The sequence below is a fragment of the Poecilia reticulata genome, linkage group LG3, assembly GCF_000633615.1.
Source record: "Poecilia reticulata strain Guanapo linkage group LG3, Guppy_female_1.0+MT, whole genome shotgun sequence".
Lineage (NCBI taxonomy): Eukaryota > Metazoa > Chordata > Actinopteri > Cyprinodontiformes > Poeciliidae > Poecilia > Poecilia reticulata.
Window position 1 is genome coordinate 19,171,040 of NC_024333.1, and position 24,064 is coordinate 19,195,103.

At 39.9% G+C, this 24,064-nt stretch overlaps 1 protein-coding gene across 1 annotated transcript in view; it reads right to left on the reverse strand.

Annotated features, from left to right (window-relative positions):
- zfhx3b (zinc finger homeobox 3b) overlaps positions 1-18,483 on the reverse strand; it is a 308,186-nt gene extending 289,703 nt beyond the window's left edge. Inside the window, exon 1 of the mRNA XM_017303941.1 lies at positions 18,350-18,483. The gene's annotated coding sequence lies outside the window, so the exon portion shown is untranslated. The remainder of the gene's footprint in view (positions 1-18,349) is intronic.
- Positions 18,484-24,064: the final 5,581 nt, after the last annotated feature.

Below are 24,064 nucleotides of genomic sequence, written 5' to 3' on the forward strand. Positions count from 1 at the left end.
AACAGAATTGGTGACAAAGGGCAGCCTTGGCGGAGTCCAACTCTCACCGGAAACGAGCCCGACTTACTGCCGGCAATGCGGACCAGACTCTGACACYGGTCATACAGGGACCTKACRGCCCGTATCAAAGGGCCCGGTACCCCATACTCCCGGAGAACTCCCCACAAGACCCCCCGGGGGACATTTTTTATATATTCAATATATAAATATTTAATATAACTCGTTAATCTCACTGCACTTTCCTTCACTTTCATATATACACAGAAAATCTGAAAGAACAGAAGAGTAAAAATGATAGTGCTTGAGATTCAGGAGATTGAGATTAAAATTTTGCGTCACCTTTTTAAGTTTTCACATCATAATCAGCTGACCACTTTAAGTCAATTTGTTTTTAAATCACGTCATCGGCAAATCCCATCTGAACTTTTGCCTTTCTGTAAAATAAAACAAAAATCAAGGTACCTTAAAATTCAAAGCGCATTTTTGTAAAAATTGTGACTTAAATTCTCATCTAGCTGTGTTTCAGATGTTTCATAATTCAAAAGGAGGAATCAAATAGACAAGAAGTCATTAACACCTTTACCAGGTGTAATGGAAAAAATGATTTGTTAGAGGTCTGAAAATAGGTTGTCTTTTCCTCCTAATAATTACAGCTTGGAAACATATTATCTTACAGACTGTATCTTCAGCACTGTTGCAAGCAAGGCCTGCTGAAACTCAAAAAGACCTGAAACCTTAATTACACAGCCATGTATTTCAGCCCATCAGCTCCTGCTGCTCCACTGTTAATTATAGTTTCTAATATTCAGTTCTTTTTCTGCCAATTTTCTATAGGTTTGCCTTGTGATTAAGTTAACTTTCCTTCAGATATATATATATATACACACACACACACACACATTTCAGAAAATCTGAAGGAACAAAAGTGTAAAAATGGTGGTGCTTGTCGGATTACTCAACATTTTTGGAGATTATTTTACAACAAGAAAAATAATATGAATGACTTTCTATAACATTAATATCTTAACTACAAAAAGAAAACTCCTTATGAGCAAAACAGGAAGTCCCAACAATAAACAACAACGAAGCCTGAATTATTTATCTCCTAATCTTCTTAAATAACACTGTTTTATGTTTATAGCAATAACATAAATTGCTTATTCATGCATAAATTATGTTGGGTTTTATTTTCGATATGGTGGTAATTACAAGTACAACTTCTCAAGCTTCTCTCACTGCAGAGACCATCAGGAGCATCTCCACACACACATGATCTCTAGCTCTACTGATAGGAAGACATAATCTCCACCAGATAAAAGTTAAATAAAGACAGAGTATCACATGTGGTGTAAAATATGTCCACATATGAAAAGTATTTTACAACTCACAATAAAAGAAACAGCACAATCTGTGTAAGTTTTACACAACCGCTGCACAATTTACACTCATCGGTGTAATTCTCATATATTTTGTTTTCTGGCGTTTGCATGCTTCATGATATTTACTCCAACAAAGATTTTATCTGGTTCTCATTCACTTCAGATTCTGCAGTGTTGTCCCTCCAGCCATAAAGGGCTAAAACTACAGGAGGACTACATGAACTTCAGGAGGACTACATGAACTTCTTGATGAAACAAAGCACTGACTTAACCCTCTCTGCTTTCAGCAGCATGAAGAGGAGGAGTTTCAGGAAGGAAATTCTGTTTTGTCATGGGGACCTTAAGACAAACGACTGTGACAAACAGTTTCTCTTTTCACCAGCTGCTCGGGAGGGCTTCAGTGGGAAGACAAGTCCGCTGCCTCACTGTACTATGCTCAGGATCCATAATAAAAGTGACTGCATTATATTACCGGAGGAATAAACCTCGATCATGGTTTTATTCTGAATTCTGCAGAATGAACCTTGTAATAACAGAAACCTCAAGAGTTCCGTTGACAGCCGACTCAAACGGTTCGAGAGCTGAGAAACGCAGCCTAATGCAAAGCCGAGATTGCCCACATTGTGAGTCTTCTTTCCATACAACACACTGAAAGCTGTAAGCTGAAATATCTCACTGCTTAACCGTTTTCATTGTGTATTTTCACATTAAAAACTTAGAGCTGTTCCAAGAGGAGCAGGCCTAGGAGCATGGTGCAGCTAAAGCTAATAAAAGTTCAGACTGTTCAAACGTCATTTCAATGATCATCTGGACAACAGCTCAGCTGCAGCTCTCAACTAATTAGACAAGTGCTTCTTAATAAATTAGAATACAATTAAAGTGTAAACTTATTTAGTTAATTCAATTCAAAATTGAATTCAAGCATTTGTTATTTTTTTATGATCACAGGTTGTAGTTAATGCAAACCCAAAATTCAAATTCAAAACACATCATGTAAGACCAATATAAAAGACCTGTGACACAGAAATCTGACCCTCTGAAATATATGTCCATACATTATACAGTAAATAACTTCAACAGTTGGTCAGGGCGCATTTTGCATGAATGACTATGCGACATGGGGACGATCAGACAGTGACTCTGCTGAGGTGTTTAGGAAGCCAATGATTAGCTCGTTTGCATTCTTGAATTTGGCGTCTCTCATCTTCCTCTTGACAATATTGTATAGATTGTCCAAGTGGTTCAGGAGAGTTTGCAGGTCATGTTCATTAAACCAGGTCTTGTATGTCTGGCAGAGAGAACAGATGCCCAGTCCTGCTGGAAAATGAAAAAAAATAAATTAAATAAAATATCCCTTACGTTTTTCAACAATGGGAAGCACAAAGTGTTGGACAATTTTGTGGCATAGAGCTGCTATGACAGTATGCCAGTGGACCTTGAGAAACTCACTCCAGCAACAATCCATGATTTGCTGATCTCCTCAAACTCCTAAATGGGCTTTGCTTCACAATGATCTCAATAAAGCATTCATCTTTGTTGTTTGTGTATATTTTTCTACCACACTTTTTTCCTTCCACTTCATCTTCCAATAAAATGTTGTATGCATATCTGTGTGTACAAGCAGATCCTGTAGCAATGGCGCAATGTGGCTGATGTGTGGGGTGAGTGTCAGTCACTGTCTATTATAGGTGGTTCAAAACAAAATTGTATTAAAACTATTTTTCATTGGTCTTATTTAGTTCTGAAACTGGATTCTCATTAGGTGTGAGTCACAGTCATAAAAAGTAACCGAAGTAAAAACTTAAATTGTATCATGCTATAGCTGGTAAATCTTTATCGGAGCTGCAATTTTATTTAATACTTATTTTAAAAGAGCTAAAAAAAATTATCAAGGTCATGTTATCACAATTGTTCACAAAAAGCCTATCCTGAAAAATTATTTTTAAGAAAGGCTGTCGCTTGTTAAATTCTGCCACACTATTCAGAAAATGCAACACAAATAAAATAATTGTCTTTATTTGCTTTTCTCACCTTTCACAAAGGTTATCAAAAAAAAAACGAACACACTTTTGCAATGTTGGGAGCGTCTATTTGGGAGCGTCTATTTGGGAGCGTCTATTTGGAAGCACAAACAAGGGCCACACAAATCCGCGCCCCACACCCAAACGTCCTGTGCAAATATGAGCAAAGTCAATTTCAGCCGAGGTCGTGCATGGTGATGCTCCGTCTGATATTGTAGTGGTCATGCTCTGTGTGTATGTGTTGTGAATGTGAGCGGATCCATCCAGCCAGGGGAGCTAGGAACAGGGGTGGAGCTGGGATGGAGAATGGGGAGGTGGGGGGTTTGCTGGATGGACCAAGCGTTTCTTTGAAGTCTGGATTCCAATTAAACCCCTGACTGAGTTCTAAGCGCACAAGAAAAATGACTGAGGTACATGACATGGCCAGGTCCCCTCATTCAGCCAAGCCTCTCCATTTTAGCCCCTTTGTCTCCCTGCAGCTCTTAAAATTTATGATCACCTTTCCTGATATAACCACCACAAAGAGGCCACCATCTCCCACCATCCAACAGAAAAAAATGAATGGGATTTAAAAACAAAAGGGAGTCAGTCCGATGTGAAGAATGTAAAGGAGAGATGAGAAATAACTAGAAGCACAAAAACCCGTCTTATTTTTAATGACAATAAATCTAAATGTTGATATTTAAGGCTTTGATTCTGTTTAAAACGTTCACACGAGCCCTTGCTTCTATTTACAAAGGCAGAAAGGTGTCAGGCAGGATTAAGAATATATAAAGATCAAACACACACTAAACTGTCTAGCGGATGCAGACAAGCCTATTAGTAGGTGCATTTCATGACGGTAACAAAACTAATTCCTCTGTCAAAATTACATCTCAAGTAGTTCCTGCAACAGAAAATGCCATTGAAATCTTTCTCTTTTGACACGAGATTTCTAGAAAAACATGCAGATGCTTTACTTGGTGAAACATAATCATTTCACTCAACAAAGGGCTTTCCACAGCGGTTATGTGCAGTAATTTCTGGTGTCATCAGTTTGCTTCCGACAGTGAAAACAAGTGATATATGGAAGGTTACTCCAGCACAATGCCAATTTAGCTTTGAAAACTTCACAAAACATCTTTACAAAACCCAGAATCAGGCTGCCATTCCGCACAGTTTTGTTTTCTCTTGAAAAAGTGGTGGTAAAACAGTGAAGGTGCACCCTAGCTGGGGGACATGTTTTTGTTGAAAGTGAATGGAGAAAAATGTCGGATTTCAGAGGCATCACTCCTGCAAGGCAACCGCAGGCAATTCATACAGTACCCGGCACTATGTCTACAACACTCCGCAGTTTTTCTGTTTTTATTTCTGCACCTTTCATACGTGGATTCTATTCGCCGACACACTCTGAACAACACACAGTAGGTAACGATACATACTCCATAATTCATATAGCATTGAATTTCATTTCCTTTGCTCTTAAAACTAAGAAAAAGAAAGAAACACTGCACACACCTTCCCCTCACACCGCACAGGCAATACAGTACAAAGAGCATAAGCACAGGCGTGTATTGCTTCTTTCCGAACTGAGTAGTCAAACACCTAACAAATCAAATACACAAACTAAACACACAAACATACTCTGGAATAAAATATTGAAAAGTGACACAGACACCTGGTCAAATGCTCATATAATTCCCAAAGGAACCACTCTGAATAAACCACTTCCTCCAGAGGGAAAGGAGGAAAACAGGGTGGGGGAAAAAAAATTGGAGGAAGCAGATTTGAGCAGGAAGATGAGGTTTGTGTGATGTTGGATCCAGAGACGGGATAAAGCAGGAAGGGGTTAAGACTGGGAGCCGGCAACCTTTTATCACACTGGAGGAAGACAAGGAGCTGAGAGGCGCAGAATGGTAAATATTTCAAGATGATGGGTGACATAAACAAAAGGTTTACTCTCATTCCCACTTTTTAAGTTGCAAAATTTGAGGCTGGTAATTCATAACAGCACTTCCTGCTGACACAATAACACAACGCTGAAAAATAGACCACTGCAACTCAACGCAGAAATTTAAATATCTACTTCACGAGCAGAACGGTTTTTGTCAGCCTGAGTCAAAACAAGCCCTTACACGTTAAAGATTTTAGTAATGATAATGGCAAAAAAAAAAAAAAAAAAGTGCGTCTTTAAAGGACTTGATTACAAAAACTTTTTTAATTTGGCTTATTTTGACGTTTTGTGCTGCGTTTTTATAAATGACTTCCTTCTCTCAGGCACATAGCACTTGGTCTCAGCTCCATGTCAGAGAGCAGTCTGTCAGTGCGCCTGTGAAAGCCAGATAACCCTTTGATGGAGAGTACCAGCGGTTACTGTTGTCTGTACCCTCCACCTTCCCCTTCCAGCACATATGAAGATTTATTGAAGGAGAGGGCCAAGCAGCGGGGGCCTGCGCTAACATGGCAGGCCACGATGGCAACAGGAAAGGAGGCAGGAAGAACAGAGGCAGGAGGCAGACACACTAGGGGGTGATGGGAGCTACTCTGACCTGCCTGTAGAGGACACAGCGCTCAGGTATCGGCGCCATGATTATCTGGCTTTTGTGCGGGACAAATATTCAAAGGGCCGCTCCGTCTCCACTCAAACAAAGGATTGACAACAAACAAAAGAAAAAAAAAAAAAAAAAAAGTGCGTTGATGTGGAAAGTCGCTTCAAATTCAGTGGAGTATGGTCATGTTGATCTGCTGTAGTTACTGTTTAATAAAAAACAAAATGTAAATGCTATGTCAGCAGCTGAGAAGAAAAATACAATGTTTAACATAAATCTAACATTTATCTGCAAATATTTTACGTTCTAAACATTTCTTTCAAAACTATACCGGTAACACTGGTGAAGGACAGCATCATAAAATGTGTATGATGAAGGAATTGTGTGGCTAAAAAGCTTTTGTGAAATACTCAGAGAACCTGCTCGTCATTAAATTGAGAGCAAATTTAGTTTAAAATAAGATACCCATTACCGAACAATATTATTTAAAAGATTTATTATATGACATTTGAACATGTGGACATTTAACTACCCAGAGAGGCTGTGCACAGATACCACTACATCAAATAAGAGTCTAATCTGCTATTAATCATCTTCACTTTTAACCCATGTTTTACTGCATATGATCTCATGTACTTTCCTCCAGAGCTGACATAAATTCTTGCAGCATGTGGCTTTGAAATACAGCATATATGGCAAATTGTTGCAAAGACAGAGAGAAGCGAAGCAAAAGAAGAAAAGATGAGAGAGAAGAAACAGAAGAGAATGCACACTGCCGACACATAGTGCCCTCTTCTGCTTGCAGGCTGCATGATACAGTTTTATTCATTTTGATCAGCAACAAAACTCCCTAATCCACCTGCCACTGGACAAAAAGTGCTGCTTTTTTTTCTGCGTGGTTCTCGATTTACATTATTATTTATGCGTTTTTGTGTGATGTGCGAGAGTAGGAGCCTTAACACAATTGTCTCATTTCACACGCAAGTGTTAGTTAAGAAACAGATGTTTATGTTCTTTAACTTGTACAAGTCTTGTTAATAAATAAAAAAAAAAGTTGCACACAGTTTGAATTCATGACATGCAGATTTGTAAAACTTTTGCATAATTTGTCATATTTCTTATTTCTTTTTAATTGCTTGGGGGAAAAAATCACCAACGGCTGCTGACAAAGCAGTTGGTCCTTTTTGATACCCGGGGAAAACATCCAACTCTGAAACCCTATTCCAAGTCATCCCTAAGCACAAAAGGTCCACACATATATCGATGCTTAAAATTCTTTTTTTTTTTCTTTTTTTTTTTGGAAACAATTTACAAACCAATTTTTGAGGTGCAACTGGTGTAGCATAATTTGGTTAAAGTTTAACTGAGATGTTTTTAGCTGGTTCTGGTTCCCGCGCCTCAAAGCAATCAGAAATTTTGTTTTCTGTGTTGTTTTTTTTTTTTATCTTTTCAAATAGAGGATAAAGTTTGTATTAAAAACCAGTTTCATCCACAGTAGAATAAACCTTTTTTAAGTTTGATCACTGAGTATTTTAGGTTCTGATCTGATGAATAATTGCAGTGTAGATTTCTGTAATATTTGTAAAATAAAGCTTTGATTTAGTGCCAAATCTGATGCCATGAATCAGATACTAAGTTCTGTATTTTTCACTCAACGCACAGCAGCTCAAACCCCAATGACTGGATTGAAAAATAAGTTGTAGGAATTTGGTTTTGATTAAAGAACTTCCATTTAGATAAGTAAAAATCTAAAATATATATATTAGAATTTTTTTCAAGCAGTTGTGAGGCATATCGCCCATATCAAGAAATGCCTCTAGGGAGTCATCTTCATAACCTCTAACAACAGACCTTCACGGCTCTGTAACTTTTGACCTTTGTTACCCTGCATGTAATTTGAAAACCCTAAACACTTTGAAATGTTAATAAAAACAAATAAAATGGAGGTCTTTGTGTGTATGTTTTTTTTTTTTCCAACAGAAGTACTTCTGTTTTTCACTGTTCTGTGAACTTGAAATACTTTCAAGGATGAATATTCTTCACTTTGAAAAAAAAAACTGTCATGGTGCATTGCGAAAAGAAATGGAAAACACAAAGCTCTTGAATTTCCTGGGCTTATTACAAGAAAATAACATGTATTGTGTGTTCCAGTGTGTGCATACAAAGAAAGAAATGCCCTTGCAGAAATGTTTTACAGTCAAGTTCAGCACATCCGCACGTGTGGTCTTATCCTCTAAAATGTAAAGTAAAAAAAATTAAAAAAACAATGGCAACACGCTTTAAGAATCATAAAATAATGACCCACATTTCAACCCACATTTGATCATCTGGTTTTATTTAAAAAAAAAAACAAAGATCCAAAGAGCAACGTTCGCCATTTGAATTTAATGAAAGCTGTGTGGGTGACAGGAGGCTTTTGATTTATACACTGTTATTAAACCAAACAAGAGAGACAAGCAGGTAAAGTAGGCAGAGTGAGGGAGGAGAAGCAGAAGAGCAAGACCTCAGAGTCTGAGCCCTTCAGGTAGACTCAAAACCTCGCATCCCCTCTTCTTCTTGCTCCTTTTTCCACCTGCTCCCCTCTGAGTATCGCAGAAGTGGAGAGGAGCCAAGGACACATGCTGTGTGCCACCCCTCTCTCACATCCCTATTCCTCCTCTGATACCTCCTCCATTATTCATATTAAAACACAGAGTGATGTAAAGATGAATAATAAATACAGTCAACACAAAACAAAAGCTGGCAGACCAGTGCTGCCATTGTGGTCACTTCATGGAAACGTCTGCATGTCTATTCATGTGTTGTGCAGTTTTAGGACAAAAACCAATTAAATTTAAGCCTCAACGCTCTTTTCTAGAGATTCTGGTTGAATTTACCTTACACTTTAACATCTTGAAAAGATAAAGCGCAGCTAACCCGAACTCAAAACATGTGTTGTAGAAGAAAAAGTGATCCCTGAGTGGTTCGTCTTTGATACTTCAAAGCTACAGTAGCTGTCTGAAATACATCAACAAACTTACTGTAGGAGATCTTCACACTATGCAGCTAACACAAAACATTCAGCTAAAGCTGTGATACCGGCCAGAACCTTTTATGACAAAGATAGCGAGAATGATCATACAAAGGTTGAATTGCTGTGCTGTAACAGTTTCCTGGAGTTTAGAGCCTTGTGAAAAGAGTTTATTCTAGTCAGACACTGTGTAGTCATTTTTGTAGCGCAGAGATTGAAACGGGATCACACTTCATAAAAAATAAATAAATTAAAAAAAACATTTCAAAATGTAAGAATGAGAGACAAAGACATTCAAGGGAAAAAGTCTATCAGATTTCAGCCCACTGTGACTCTTTTAGGATGATTAGATAAGTGCCTTTATCTTCTAAATATGTTCCCTAAAAATGCCGTCCTTTATTTCTCGCACTCAAGATGGCATGAATCAAAAAACGTCCTTGATGTTTGCTCAGTGATTAACATTGCAAAAATTCCCCATGCGGTGCTTCACAATTAATATGAGTCCGACACTCTGGCTGTCTGACTGAATATCTAATACAAAAACAAAATGGGTGAGGATTGCATTTTGTTTTCAATGTTTTGCTCAAGCGGAGCAATGCTGTCATGCCTGCTTTTTTTTTTTTTTTTTTTTTTCCTGAATGTCAGACAAAAAAAAAAAAGAAGAGATGGAGAGGGAGAGGGAGGGATCCTGGAAGATGGTGGGGAGGAAAAGGAGGAGAGATGGAGGAGCCGCTGACATGCACTTGTCTCCAATCTCTTCGAATCCATTGCACAATTCATCTGCTTTGTCTCTTCTGCCACGGCTGAGGACAATCAGACCAGACGCCCATTAGATTCCTCATACTGCCCCCCCACACTCCACGGATCCCCACCCTACCCACTCACACACATACCCCAAACACATTTTTTTAATGTGACATGCTGACTGAAGGAGAGGCAATGCAATTCACGAGCCTCCCCAAACGGGGAAATGTCAGGAAGAGAACCCACATCAAAACCAGGTTGTCATGGAGATGCAGCAGAGTCCAGAAATTACAGAGTTGCACAGAGAAGCTGAGATACAGTATAAACTGTCAAGCTTTTATGCACACCCCAATAAAAAACATTTGCTTTGAGGATTTTTTTTTTTTTAAACATCTTAACATATATGCAAAAACAACTTGTTCCAGACTTCAGGAATACCAGTAAAAATTGGTGTAATTATTAAAAACTACCAGAAATGTACATATATATATATATATATATATATGCACATTTAATGAATGCTTAATATTTGCTTTACTTCTCTTATTTTAAAGGGTAAATTTGATCAAAAATAAAATACATGCACAAAGGGGGTGTAAGTATTTTAAAAAAAACATTTTCTACTGAAGTGGAAACTTTTTTTTTCTATTTAACATCTTAGCACTTATGGTGAAAAGTCTTCTCAATGAAAATAAACCAGAAAAAAAAAAGTTATTGACAGAAAAATCGACTCCAGTGCTTGGCAGAGATCTCTAAATGCTTCAGGGAAATTCGACAACTATGTCATGTGACCAGTGTCCATCCACAGTAGCCATTCCTCAGCCAATAGTGTTATCAGGCGCTGTTCCTGGAATGCTTGGCATTTCAACGATCTTTCCACGCAACAAAAATAGAAAAAAAAGAGAAAGAAAGAATGATGGAAGTAAGAAGATAAAAAATATTTTGCTCCTTCACCCTGCTTGTTTAGAAGGATGCCAGCACTTAGCTTCAGCTTTTTCAGCAGAACTAGACCGGCTCTTCCCTGTAGTGCAAGAGGGTCTTCCATCCCAACAGCTATATTCATACACCACCAGGCCTCAGCAGGGTCATTTTATTGAGGTTACTCAGCTCTGCGCTACATAAAAAAAGAGGAGATTGGGGGATATTAATGGTAAATGTGGCATGGTTACTGATTTAATACCCTTTCTCTGCCCTCCCTTTTTTCTTTGTTTGGCCAGAGGAGCTGAAGGCTTAGGGATAAAGGTACTGCTCAAATCATGAGACAGGGATAAAGCCAGGAAGAGATAGCGAGCTCTGACCCAACGACAGAGCAGTGGATAATTAAAACACCCAGGGCCCCCGAACTGCCCTCATCCATCTCTTTTTCCTTTTTCTAAGGTTTTTCTCCTTTGCTCACACACTCACCCTCTCCCTTCACCCAGGAAAACTCACTCTCTCTCTCAAGCATATCTATGGGTAACAAAACATACAAGCAAAAACATATCAAGAGGATGTGGACTTTGTAACAGTGAGATCTACCAGTGAATGACCCTGTCAGGAAAATCCCTCCCACCTACTCGGTGCGATCCATTTATTTTTCATTTGTACATTTTTAAGCGTCATGAGTGATTCTTGTTTTAATGTGATTACTCCCAGACAGTCTGCCTCCATTGTCTCATAAAAAAACATAAAGAGTATACAACTGGCACACAAATATAGCCTGTTAAATTTACAAATGCGGCTGCTCTTTTTCTTCTAATAATATTCCAAGAGATGTTATTTATCAAATGCTGTAAATAAATTATTTAGCTCTTCAACGACAGCTGAGCATTTGATATTTCGTACCCAGGATAATGCCGATTTAAAATGAACCGAGATTAAAATGATTATAATCTATAAAGCAGGCGTGCGAGTCCCGGTGAAGATCAGAAAGATTCCACGCACCACCATAAAGAAAGAAAAGGCCTATGGACGTCTGTACATCATTTATGTTTATAGCAACCAGGCAGAAGACGGAGCATGTGAAGCCAAAGTGTGTGCATGTGTGTGTGTGTGTGCGCGTGCGTGCGTGCGTGCGTGTGTGTGTGCGCGCCTGTCTGCTTGTGTCAGGTGATCACAATCCTCCAACCTTGAATTTGCGGCTGCCAGCCACGCTGATGGGCAGGCCACACTGCCCTCTCTTGGCAGCTCCACAATATTGCTGCTTAGAGCGTATAAAACAACAATTAGATCCCCAATTTTAATGTCATCTTCCATCTTTTATTACTTACCCAGTTTATGTTTTCTCTATAACCAGCTCTTGTTACGTCTTAATGATGTAGCCTTACAAGTATTTCCTTGGCTTTTATGTTGATTGAGTGTGAGTGACTGAATGGACTGGTTAACTCAAAAGCTGGCTCCATATGTCATTTGTGTGGTCGCTGACCGAACCCAGCAGAGCCTAACAGTATCCTATGAGCTGCGTGTGAACGAGGACGTGTGAAAGCCAGGGTACGGCTGGGGAATAGCCGGCTCAAACGGGACCCCCACGCATCGCCCAGACTGAAGTCATTACGAGTGAGGCTTTGATTTCCATATGCAAAAACCTCAGGTTGAGGTCCAATGTGTTGTTCCCCTGGAGCACAGCTTCTGCTAAGTGTGTTCATGTGGTTTTGGCTGTCTGGATACGCGGAGCAGTTTCGGAAAGAGAGGGCAAAGTGCTAGCGCTGATGAATTTTGAATGTGTTGAAGATGATTTATTAGAGCACTTAAAAGGTCTGCAGGATGTCCTTCACACACAGCTCACCCCTTAATAGACCACAGTGTGAACTGATACTGTTCCCACTAAGCATGATACTGTTTACAAAGTCAAAGATTTGGCTTTGATTTTCTTAAGTGTACCATCTGAAACATATCCACACTGTATTTGTTTGGAGCAGGGGTGCAGTCATTGCTCATCTTTCTGCATAACCGTGCTTTTATTAGGATACAGATAGAGTAGTCAGGAAGGAGCTAAAGGGCATGAGGAAGAAAATCACCTGCTGGCCACCGACCCACTTGGTCAAAGGAAAGCTTTGTCAGGCTTATTGTGTGGCGAACTGTAAGTGTGGGGTAAGCAAAATAAACTTAAATATGTGAATTTAACATACTGATATGACTGCAAACAGAAAAAATTTAAATCCTCCCAATCTGAACCAATCTTCCTCCTCTGTCTTCCTAAAGAAAATGTCACAAGTTACCAAACTATTACAAAGTTTCCCATACCAATTTATGTGCAACACATTTTAAGAATCAAAAACTCTTATCGAAGTGTCACACATTAAAACTGAACTAAAAAAAATAATAAAAAAACACAGGACAAAGACTAAAAGGGGAGGAAAGCCAAAACTTCGTTTCACCTCGGAGTTTGCATGGTGTGTTTTGAGACTTCAAAAGCATCAAGTTTCCTCACCTGAAGGAACATAATCATACTTGTGTGTATAGAAGCATGGACAGATAAAATGGGGCAACTCTGTAAAAAGACTTGCACAAGTAAAACACTGCTAGCTGGCAGATAAAGAATGCTAATATTAAAGTCTAGATTTAGCAAAACTAATTTGAGTGCCAGCATTTTGCACCGGTTGTAAGAAAGAAACAACAGGCCGAGTCTAAAATGAAAGTAATCAGGACACAATCCAATAAAGGCATGTTACTGTCTGGAGCTTGTGTTTGGAAATAACAGATGTTGTTTTTAATAGATGTCGCAAAACCCCCCCCAAAAAAAACTATTCGACCAGCATGTTTACCAGACTGTCAGGTCAAAGGTTAAGATCCATTTTCACAGTCAAATGTGTGATGATGTTTGTATTCAACCAGGGAGGAAATGTCTTCAGGCGAATATCCCGGTCCAATCTCCTGTCCACTAAACCCTGCAAGCTGGATTTGTGAGGTAAATTGTGTCATCTGTGCTGGCCCAGTGGAGTTCACGAGAAATCTGCAGTCATCACAGAGCCGACGAAATCTTTTTTAAAGGCTGGCGCAAAACACCAGCGCTTAAAGACACATCCGATCACAAGCAGAGGCGAAAAAGACGTTGTTGCTTGTTTATAAGAAACGTGGTAAGGAGTGATCTGCTGTTTTCCTCATTTGAATCATTTTTCTCTTGGCAACGGAGCGTTGATATTCGGGTGAAAAATCACTACATTTTTTAAAGTTCTTTTCTTCTTTTCTGCAGTGTATGAACCGGTGACTAACTGAGCCGTCTGATACTATAATGAAATCTGTAGACGTGGATTTCTCTGGTTCGACTGCACAACAGGTAAGACTACGGGTGTGTGTTTCTCAATGTGGTTCGATGCCGTTACATTTACAGTATGCAGAGAATTATGAAACATCCTTTGGATTCAAATGCATACATACAGTACAAACAGTTCATGCTGGGCTCATAAATATGCCAAACTGAAAAAAATAAAAAGGAACACAAAATGTGTGGAAAATAGTTGCAAATTACACGCAATTACACAATTATTTTTCTCATTATTATTATTTGTATGAGTGATGGATTTCGTGTGTTTGTTCAAAGTGACTTGTGCTACCTGCCACCCAACATGATATGCAGCAGCAGCAGCACAGCTTCCCTGCACACCTGAATCCAGCACAGGGTTAAAGTCGGCGACAACAGATCTAGCAGCTTTAGTCTCCAGAACAGCCAGCTTACACAGATAAGTGGGCCAGGCTGGATAAGCCTCGCTGAAGTATTCTATTACAGTGCCAATTACCCTTCAGTAAATAATATGGGCATGTAGAGGAAGCTGCTGGCAGGAAGTGGAATGTGTCTTTAAAAAAAAAAAAAAAAAATCTCAGTTTCTTTGTTTTCTGAAATAAAATCTTTAATTACAGACATTGCATGGAGAGAAAAGTGGGGGGGGAGACAGTAAATTCAGTTGGAGATTTTGCAGCTCTGGATATCAATCACAACAAGTGGTCAGGGCCAAAGCAGGGCCTGGATGGCTGCTCCGTGGCGTGGCCAGAGCAGCCCCTTACAGCCTATACACAGAAAACGGGACCTCTAATAGGGACAAATTGGCAATGTCTGTGCGGGCCGGTGCTGTGCGCTTGGAGCTGGGAATTGATAGTGATGCCTAATGATCCTCCTGGGTAGATCAATACCAATAATCCGCTTTCCCACCTATTCTGCTCATTGACGATGGAAAACCTAGAAGAACGGGGTAAAACCCCAGCCAATAGATGGGGGCGAGGAGTTCAGGTCAAAGGGTGCTAACTTTTACTTGTTCAATCAATGTTTTACAGACACGTTCAAAAGTGCAGACGAAGATTTATTATAAAAAGGCAAAATCGAAGCAAGCCAAACTTTACAAGAGGCTGGTTTGAATACCATGAAAATAATAAAAATCAAAGCATAGCCACCTCATTCTTATGCACATGGTCATCGATATTTATTTTTCCTTTACTTTATTAGGTGTTCCATGTCACTTAACACGAGGGCCCAGTTTATACCAATTGTTTTTGCAAATCACTGAAAACACATGCTCTAAATAGTTGTATTGAGATGTGGTTTGTAACAAAGCAAATCTGTTCAGTAATACAATTACGCCACAGCACCACCACCACCAACAACAAAAAAACTGCACAATAGCATGTTAATCATACTCTTCTGAAATATTGGAAAATCATTTGTTTCCAAATGCAAATTCAATATTTTTCTGCTGTTTAACTTTCAGATAGTCTGTCTTCATTCACAAAACACAGCTTTGCATATTTTCACCACATCACAATTCAGATTAAAACAGAACTTTATTAATTTTAAAAAAAAAAATTATTTTGCTGTTTGAGAAATTTGTTCCATGTTTGCCATACAAAATAATAATGATTAATAGGGAGGAAAAAACAAAGAGTGTGCTCGTTCTACCAAAACCAAAAAGGAGAAACTGGGATATGTCCAGCAGTACCAGGGCGAGACGAAGCATACAGTCCCAACGGACCTCCGTGTACGTGTTCATGTGTGTGTGTGTGTGTTGGTGTAAACTCTGCAGTCATAAAGCCTCACATCATCCCGGTGCACCCCGTGGTCGGCAGCTGATTACTCCCACCAAACACATCCATACACTTTATCCCAGCTGTCACAGTCCATACTCATTACCCTCTGCACCAGCCAGCTGACTCCGCGCGGCCACGCCCGCCTGGACATGGCTCCGGGGGGCCACGCAGGGGAGTGTATCTATGCATAAAGTATCAAAGTATATCTGAACAATGCTTATTGTCGACCCAAGATCAGCAGTAGATTCTGCAATATCTCAAAGTGTCCAAATGAAACCATTGTTTGCGCAAAAATATATATTTTTGCTTGTCATACAATTAAATGTTATTTCAAAATCACTTTTTTTGTTTTTAAATTAAAAAAACAAGCTTAGAAATTCAATATAAAGTTGGAATCGATTGTTAGTGTCATGGAAAAATTCATGGAGGAAAAAAAACATTTTAAAGAAACAGAAGTATCTTTAAAATGCTTCTTTTCACTAAATTAGTAATAGTGAAAAGAAGCATCTTAATGTATTTAAAACATATATATTCCTTTTAATGTGTGAGTGGGGTCTTTTTATGGTGTCAAAAGTGATAAATTCTCACCTCTGTTGGCCTGAAATGTTTCTCCACATTGACCCAAGTTAGAGTTAGACAACGTGAAAAAAAGTCATGTGATGCCAATTATTCTTTTCAACTGCGCTTCCCGGTCTTACTGTGATATTATTGTCTTGGGCACTGTATTTTTAATATCACAGTGAAACTCCATCTAACAGGCTGAATATGCTATTGGCATGCTAAGAGTCTACTTATGAGACATTTATCAGTGAATAATTACTGCATTCCTCACAATCCATGGCAATATTAATATTGCACACCCTGATAACACCATCTCAATATAGTTTTGATACATTGCGATCCCTTCACCCAAGCATTGGGTTTTAAATATTCTTGGACTGAAAGAAAAAAAAATGCCTCATTCATACAGCACTCAGTGGTATCACTCATACATCTTTACAGCTGCTAAGCATATTGATTTCAATTCCAGAAATTAAAGTGAATGTCAAAAGAAGTAAAAAAATAAAATTAAGAGACAAAGATGCATCACATTCATGTAGCTAGAAAAAGACAAAAACTTTAAATCAATAGCCTTCAAAGAGAAGGCAAAAACAATGTGGTCACATCTCCAAAAATACTGAAATACTAGGGTTAATTTGATTCACTTTTAATAAGTATTTTTATATACATTTATTTTTTTTATCTCTTACACCTTTCAGAGATAAAAGCCAAAATTAAAGGCTGATCATAAAAATTTATTTTAAAACGTTTTGAGGAAAAACTGATTCGAATAAAGGTTTGGAAACTACAAACAGGAAAAACGTAAGTAAAATGAGTTCCACCTCTTTAACGCAGTTAAGACTGATACAAGTGATCGTAATCACAGCCAGAAGACGACAAAACTTCACGGGAAACAATTTGTTATAGCTACACAAAAATTTTACATTTGAGTATGAAAATTTTGGATTTAAGACCATCCGGTGAAAAGACAAACAGCTGTACACTTTAGCAGAGGCGGTGGCATTCAAGGAGCACGCGTTCAGCGAAAACATGTAAACCAGATTAAGGTCACAGAAGCAGCAGTAATCAAATTAAGTAAAAATGTTACTTCAATCAGCATTCTTACAAGGCGCTGCTTTCTTGCCCCCAGTGGTCCGCTGTCCTTGCCTCGTACTACAGCTAAGCGCAGAGCTTAAACAGGAGTATTTAATTCATTACATCATTATGTCATCTCATACTAATCTGTGCAGTGGCCTCCACTGCTTTGACATGCAAATGGATTAGAAAAACGTCTCGGGAGGTAAAGGGGGGGGAGGAGGGAGGGAGGGATGGGGCAAAGCAGCAATCATCACATCTTGTCATTGGGGTGAAAATATGCCCTTAAGCTACTCTACCATTACCCCCTCTCCCCCACCCCGATCTCTTTCATTCTCTAACATTTTTTTCCCCTTCAGTATTTCCTCAATCTTTCCTTCTCTGACTCTGCTCTTTGCTGTCTCTATCTTTGTCAGTGAATGCACTAAACAAAGCAGTGGCAAGATCACACCAAACGGCAGCATCTGTTGAGGATCAGGCTCCCTATGGAGAACATATAAACAGTAAAGCGTGTGGCACGCGCTCGTGTCGAGCCCACTCCCATTTATACATGCCCCTCATCTGCATATTTACCAAAAAGGCCCCTCTGGCTTTCCCTTTATCAGCAAACCCCTCCCCACGGCCTCATCAGCACACGCCGGTTTGACTAAGGGAAAAGCGAGAGGGCTCGCAACGTGTGCCGGTTGGGAGCACACACTCGCATCCAGATGATACGCAAACACACACAAATGCACAAAATCAATTTCTGCACTCTCTGTATACAAATGTGCAATGCCAGAGTAAACAGAAATCAGAAGGGGAGTTAGTGAGATCTGGCTGATGCGAGCGCTGGCCATGCTCATCTAATTTCCACCCCTCCTTCCGTCCTTCCCTCTAAATCCCCCCTCCTCCTCCTCCCCCTCTCGTCTCTCTCTCCTCTCATCATCAGGTACCTGGTGACGAGCGGCCCGTGATAATCCACAGCCTCTAACCAATCAATCAGCAGCATCATAATCAGCAGCGTAGAGAGGGAGAGAAAGAAAGAAGCCCATAACTTACCCAGGGTCGCCTCCAGTCTGCTCAGCACAAGTGGAGGTCTGGTCAGAAGCTCTGGCTGCAGCTATGTGGACAACTTCGCCAGAAATATAGGAAACATTCTGGATCTATCCCTAACTTTACCCAAGAAAAGCAAAATAATTTTTTTATATATTTTTTTCCTGTATCATAAACATGAAACCAACATATAAAGCTCTCCCCCTCCCTTTTCCTTTTTCAGTCTGATTCTCCCTCCACCTCTCTTCCTCCCTCACTCCCTTCCTGTCACTCTCTCTCTCTCTGTATTTCCCTCTCTCCTCCCTTAGTGTCTGCCTGTTGCAACAGTGTGGACATATACACACTCTATACTGTGAAGATATACATCACGATGCTTGCGTCTCAGTGGAGAGGACACCAAAAAGGCTCGCTGGTGTGGTATCCCGCAGATTTTCTGGACCTCGTCTGTCCGTTTGTGCGCAAGAGTTGGGCAGGGGTGGGGGGGTTACGGTGGGAGGGAGCAGAGAAGGAGGGTCAAAGCTAAATGTTGTACAAAGAACAGGCGGACAAAATTCGGCTTTTTTCCTTTTAGAATCAAACACGTATTCCCTCCCTCCTTGTTCTCTTTCATTCACCCTACCCAAACCCATCATACCCCCTCCCCGGACCAAATTTCCGCTCATAGGCATTCCCTCTCCAGACATCAGCATCCTTTGAGGGGGTTAGCTGTCTCTAGGAAGAGGAAGAGTTAACGCCGCCTAGCAGCCTTATACATTTTGCCTTGAGGGCGAGATAGCTGAAAAGCCATGTGCTATCATCATTTTTTAGGTGCGCCGGAAAAGCAAAGACAAGAAAAACATACTGGTTTTACACAGCTCCCCTAAAGATCTGATGCTGAATTTAGCATAGGATTACACAAAAACCTCTCCTCTGAACCCCTGAGCAGAACCCCTATTCCTACAAACTCTGTGATTCCTCTCCTCCCCCACACCAAAGAACAAGGTGTAGAAACTCCACACAACCCGCAGCTATTGCATATCGCCTAAGTTTAGTTCTACAACAACAGCTCTTCCAAAGGGGGCAGAGAAAGAATGAAATGCTGCAGCATTGTAACAGCTCAGGCAGCCTCTCTGTGGAGATATTCCTGAAAGAGCCCAGATGTGCGAGTATTTCTGTATCTGCTTCGGCGAAGAGCGGCGGCTGACTGTCGTGTTGCATGAGGGCATCGGGAGAGAACACTGGAGGGTCCGGGGTGAAGAGCAAACTTGCACACATGCAAGTTTGCACTGGCCTCGAGCATACGGGAGCAGGGTGTGGGCCGTATACTATGGAATAACAGTAAGAGGGAAAAGAAAGCCCAAAAGAAAAATAATGATGCTCCCCCATCACCACCTCCACACCCCCAGCCCCACTCTCAAGGACTCCTGGGGATGCATGTCTTGGTTATATTAGGGTAGTAGTTGAAAAGTGAGGGGAGGGTTAGTATAAAAAGGGAGGGAAGAGAGGGCCTGCTGGTGCCCCTAAGAGGCCTGGACTGTGCTTACTGTTGTTTTATTAATCTGCACACTTCTGTGGCTGCAGCCCACAAACCCCTTAACCATGAGGCTCCTGCTCTCTTGACCTACAGACCACCCATTCATCTCCACCACCAACACTCTGTCCTTTCTTTTAGTGCAAATAAATACAAAAATATTCAACCACACTCATGGCACGCAGGCAGCGAATCAGCTCCGGGGTCCCTGCACTCTTTTGAAATATGACAGAACAGGAACAGTAATCAAAGCACGATTACTTTTAATTGACTGCCTGTTGATTGATATTATTTATTGCCCACATAACCACATTTTCTTGAAGTACACAGAACATAGAAAATGACTTTCTAGCCAATGTAACTGGTGCACAACATGCCGATGTAGACAGCCCTGGGCTTTTCTGGTTGCAACACTACCAAAACTAGAAAAGTACAAAATATAGTTTTCAAGCAAACCTGTGCAGCTTACTCTACACTGGTCAACTCTTACGTAAGGTAAGCTGGTTGCAAGTGGCTTTGACACCATATCTGTGCAGCCCCTCTCATGTCCGAGCCAAAAGGCAAAACTATTCTGTCGTTACAATGTGTAATCAACCAACAGAGACTAAATGTTCTCATAAAACCCCAGAGATAAGAATTCAGAAGAACAGGGTGCCCCATGCCAGATAAGAAACCGCCATGTTTTCCATGAGCAGACACAGACTTTACGCAACATGGCAACACTGTGTTGTAATGCATCAACCCTACTGAGAGCAGCACTGTCACTACCACTCTTCATCATCAGGAGGCGAAGAAAACACCAGCCATACATCGTCTTTGGGGCAAAAACTACCCATGTTTGAGAGCATGCTGGTTTGCATAAGAAACTTCCTGCCTATGCATTGCTGTGGATGCGCATGCGTGCATCGCGTTCACATATGCAAACGTGAGTACACGTGTCCGTCGTATAGTAGCATCCATATTAAACAGCTCTAGAGGTGACTGTGCTTCCCTGGGTGTCATGAATATAAGAGAAAGCATCCATCTTCATGGAATGCAATTTCACAGGTAGTGACAGTAAAACTGAGTCTACCCACTGAGTGCCGACACACAGACAGAAAGACACGGAGGGTGGAGAGAGACACAGAAAAATACAGGCAGACAAAACTGCTACCCTGATTCTCCGTCAGATTTTGCAGCTGCATCCAATATTCAACTTAGGCTGTTTTTTTTTTTTTTCTTTCAACTGCTAAATTCCACTAAAGGCTAACCATGCTGATTGATTCAGCCTTATTCAACCCATGCTGACTTTATTCAAGCTACAGTTTCTGTGAAACAGGCTTAATATCAATTCCAAACTCATCAGGCAGACAGATATCAGGTCACTTTTCAAACTGGGCCTCATGCTTATCAAGCAATTACAATTTAGGTCCAGTCCGGGCAAAGATATCTGAAAAATTTATGAAGCTTAGAAAAATACATATATATATATATATATATAAACCTTTAAATCCAAAACACAGAAATACCTCATTTATATAAGAGAATAAATGATTACACAGTTCAAGCACCCTTTTTCCATATATAAATTATCCAAATTTCACATTTACACTGTGTGAAAGATTATCTGCAATTAATTAACTGATAAAAAAAAACACATGTATGTCTTTATTCGCACATAATTTTCATTAATGAAGTGAAAATTAAATTACAGGTGGGAATTTCCTCTAATATACCTGGTGTATCTGTGAGAGTAATTAATCTCATTAAATAATCAAGGGGAATTCATCCTGTCTAACAGGAAAAAAGTCACAGTATTTAACACTAGGCTAATTATCTTAGCCATGCATGAGATAATTAAGTAATTAGGGCAATTAAATCACAATTAACGCCTAAAGAACAAGTGATTATGCCACTCGCAGACGCATTAACGGGTAGATAAGAGATTGTGCAAAATGTGCTTTGTGTTATTGATGAAAAAAAAGAAAACACATTTCTGCAGGAGTTAAAAACAATACGAAATCGTATTAGATGAAGGGGGAGAGTGTAAGACTAATAGTAAATGACAGCTGTCTGAGAGGCCATCACTCTTCTCTGAAGATGGAGGGAGAGAGCCCTTTTGTCACAGCCAATCATTCTAGCCTTGAACATAAGCAGGGAAAACAATGTCAGTTTCAGGTTGAAAGAACAAAGAATCTGGAAGGCAGAAAGAATTGCACCAAAAGAAACATGGCTCACATATGAACCCAACAGTAGCTGAGCTGACAGGCAGCAGAGCCCAGATGCAAAGAGGAGAGCCGGTGATGTGGCTCCTGCCATCTGAGAATCCAACCTGGAGGAAACTAGAGTACACGCGCCGCTCCCTTGTTTTCTGCCGCCTTTTACCAGCGTTCACAAGGAAACACGATTTTCCTCTTACCAAATTCCTGCACGGCTTACAAATATTTTGATAGGAGAAGCTAAAGTCCGTACGAATGAGTGTTTTTGTCAACTGTTCCAGTTTCCATCTGCTCAGTCAAATCACTTCACACAGACGCTCGTGTTATTCACAGACGTGACAACATATTACTGTCATGTTTTATTTCAAACCTCTGTTGCCATTGGTATATTTGTGTGCTGGAACAGGTCTCCGGCTTGATCTTGTGGAAGCAGTGTTTTTATTATTATTATTATTTGTCTGTATTTGTGGGGGGGTTTTCCCCGTTTGCTTTGTGACTCCCGTATTCTGGCCACTGCATTCGCTTCAGCGGCCATCTTCAGGAGCTGCAGCACGCTCCATGGACATGAGTTGATGAAAAATATGAGTGACAAGATTCATGGCCATCAGAGCGATAGAGGAAAATTGTATGGCAAAGGGAGAAGAAAAAAAACATTTTCTGGGGGGAAAAAAAGATTTTTCTATTTCTTCCAAAGGAGAAGGGAGATTCAGATTTGTATGATCCAAAAAAAAAAAAAAAAAAAGAATAAATGCTCCATCTTTTTCTTTTTCAGTTTAATTTTTCTATATATTTTTTTTCTTTGTTAGATTTTTTTTCTTCTAATTTTTATTTGAACATTATTTTTGCCTTTTCTAATGCATGACATTAATTTCAGTTATAACGCAAATATATTTTTTTAATTTATGTAATTTATAAAAAATAATTTTAATCATTAACTCAATCATAAATTGTGTTAATTTAAGGGGAGAAATGCAGGAAAGTGTGGGTTTGTGAAAGGAATTCTGGACTCTATGTAAATAAAGCCAGAATATCTCAAACCTTTATTTGTTTTGTGGGGGGGTTCTGCCGTTTGGTTTCATTTTGGTGCTTCGTGTTTTTTCCTATTTGGTGGTACACAGTGTTAACTCCATGCTTGATTTCTTTGCCACGCCAGGGATTTAGTGTGTTCGGGCAGTCACTTCTGCAGGTCGACCTGTGCTAAAGTACAACAGTCCCTTTCACTTTTAGCTCCCTCAGCTTCGCCGGCTGATTCCTACCAGATGCATCTGTGCATAAAATATTGCTTGCTTTTATGTGAATAAAACAGTAAATGTTAAAATAGAGGGGAGGAATCCCTTTTTAAGTAAGATAGCACAATTTAGCCAAGTTTAGATATTTTGTGCTGTACTTGTGCTTTGTTCAAAAGCATGTAAGCATTTAGCTTAAAACTATATCAAATTTGTCTGATGTTATCTAAACAAAACAAAAAAAAAGTACTACATTTTGTCCAAGTCATATATTATATTTTTTGCTCTTTATTCTGTGGAAAAATGTTCACGGGCTAAACACAAGCTTTATTTAAACAATGGCTTTTGCACATTTAAATTAAATTAACAGCAAAAAAAAGAGTTTTATGCACACAACAATATAAACGTTACGGACATGCTGTGACAAAATGCTTTTCCGACCACATTGTAAATGCGGGTAAAAACGGCAGACGTCACGACACCTGTGCCGCAGCAGCCCTGAATTGGTTCTTCAGCAAGTGGCGAGGGGCTCCAGGGACAGAGGGAGGAAATGGCTGCTGTTTGCGCTTGAGCGGAGGTTAGCGGAGGGGCACGCTGGATTCTGCTGTGGCCCAGATTTTCCTCCAATCCCTTTTGTCCGATCACTCCACATTTGAGTGGCTTTATAGAGAAATTGCTTTTATTGTGTCTACTCAGGAAAACCAAAAGCAAAAAAAAAAAAACACCTCCAGCATCTAGTCCAGAGACAATGCTCACAAAAGCGCAGAGGAAATGACTTACGAACTAG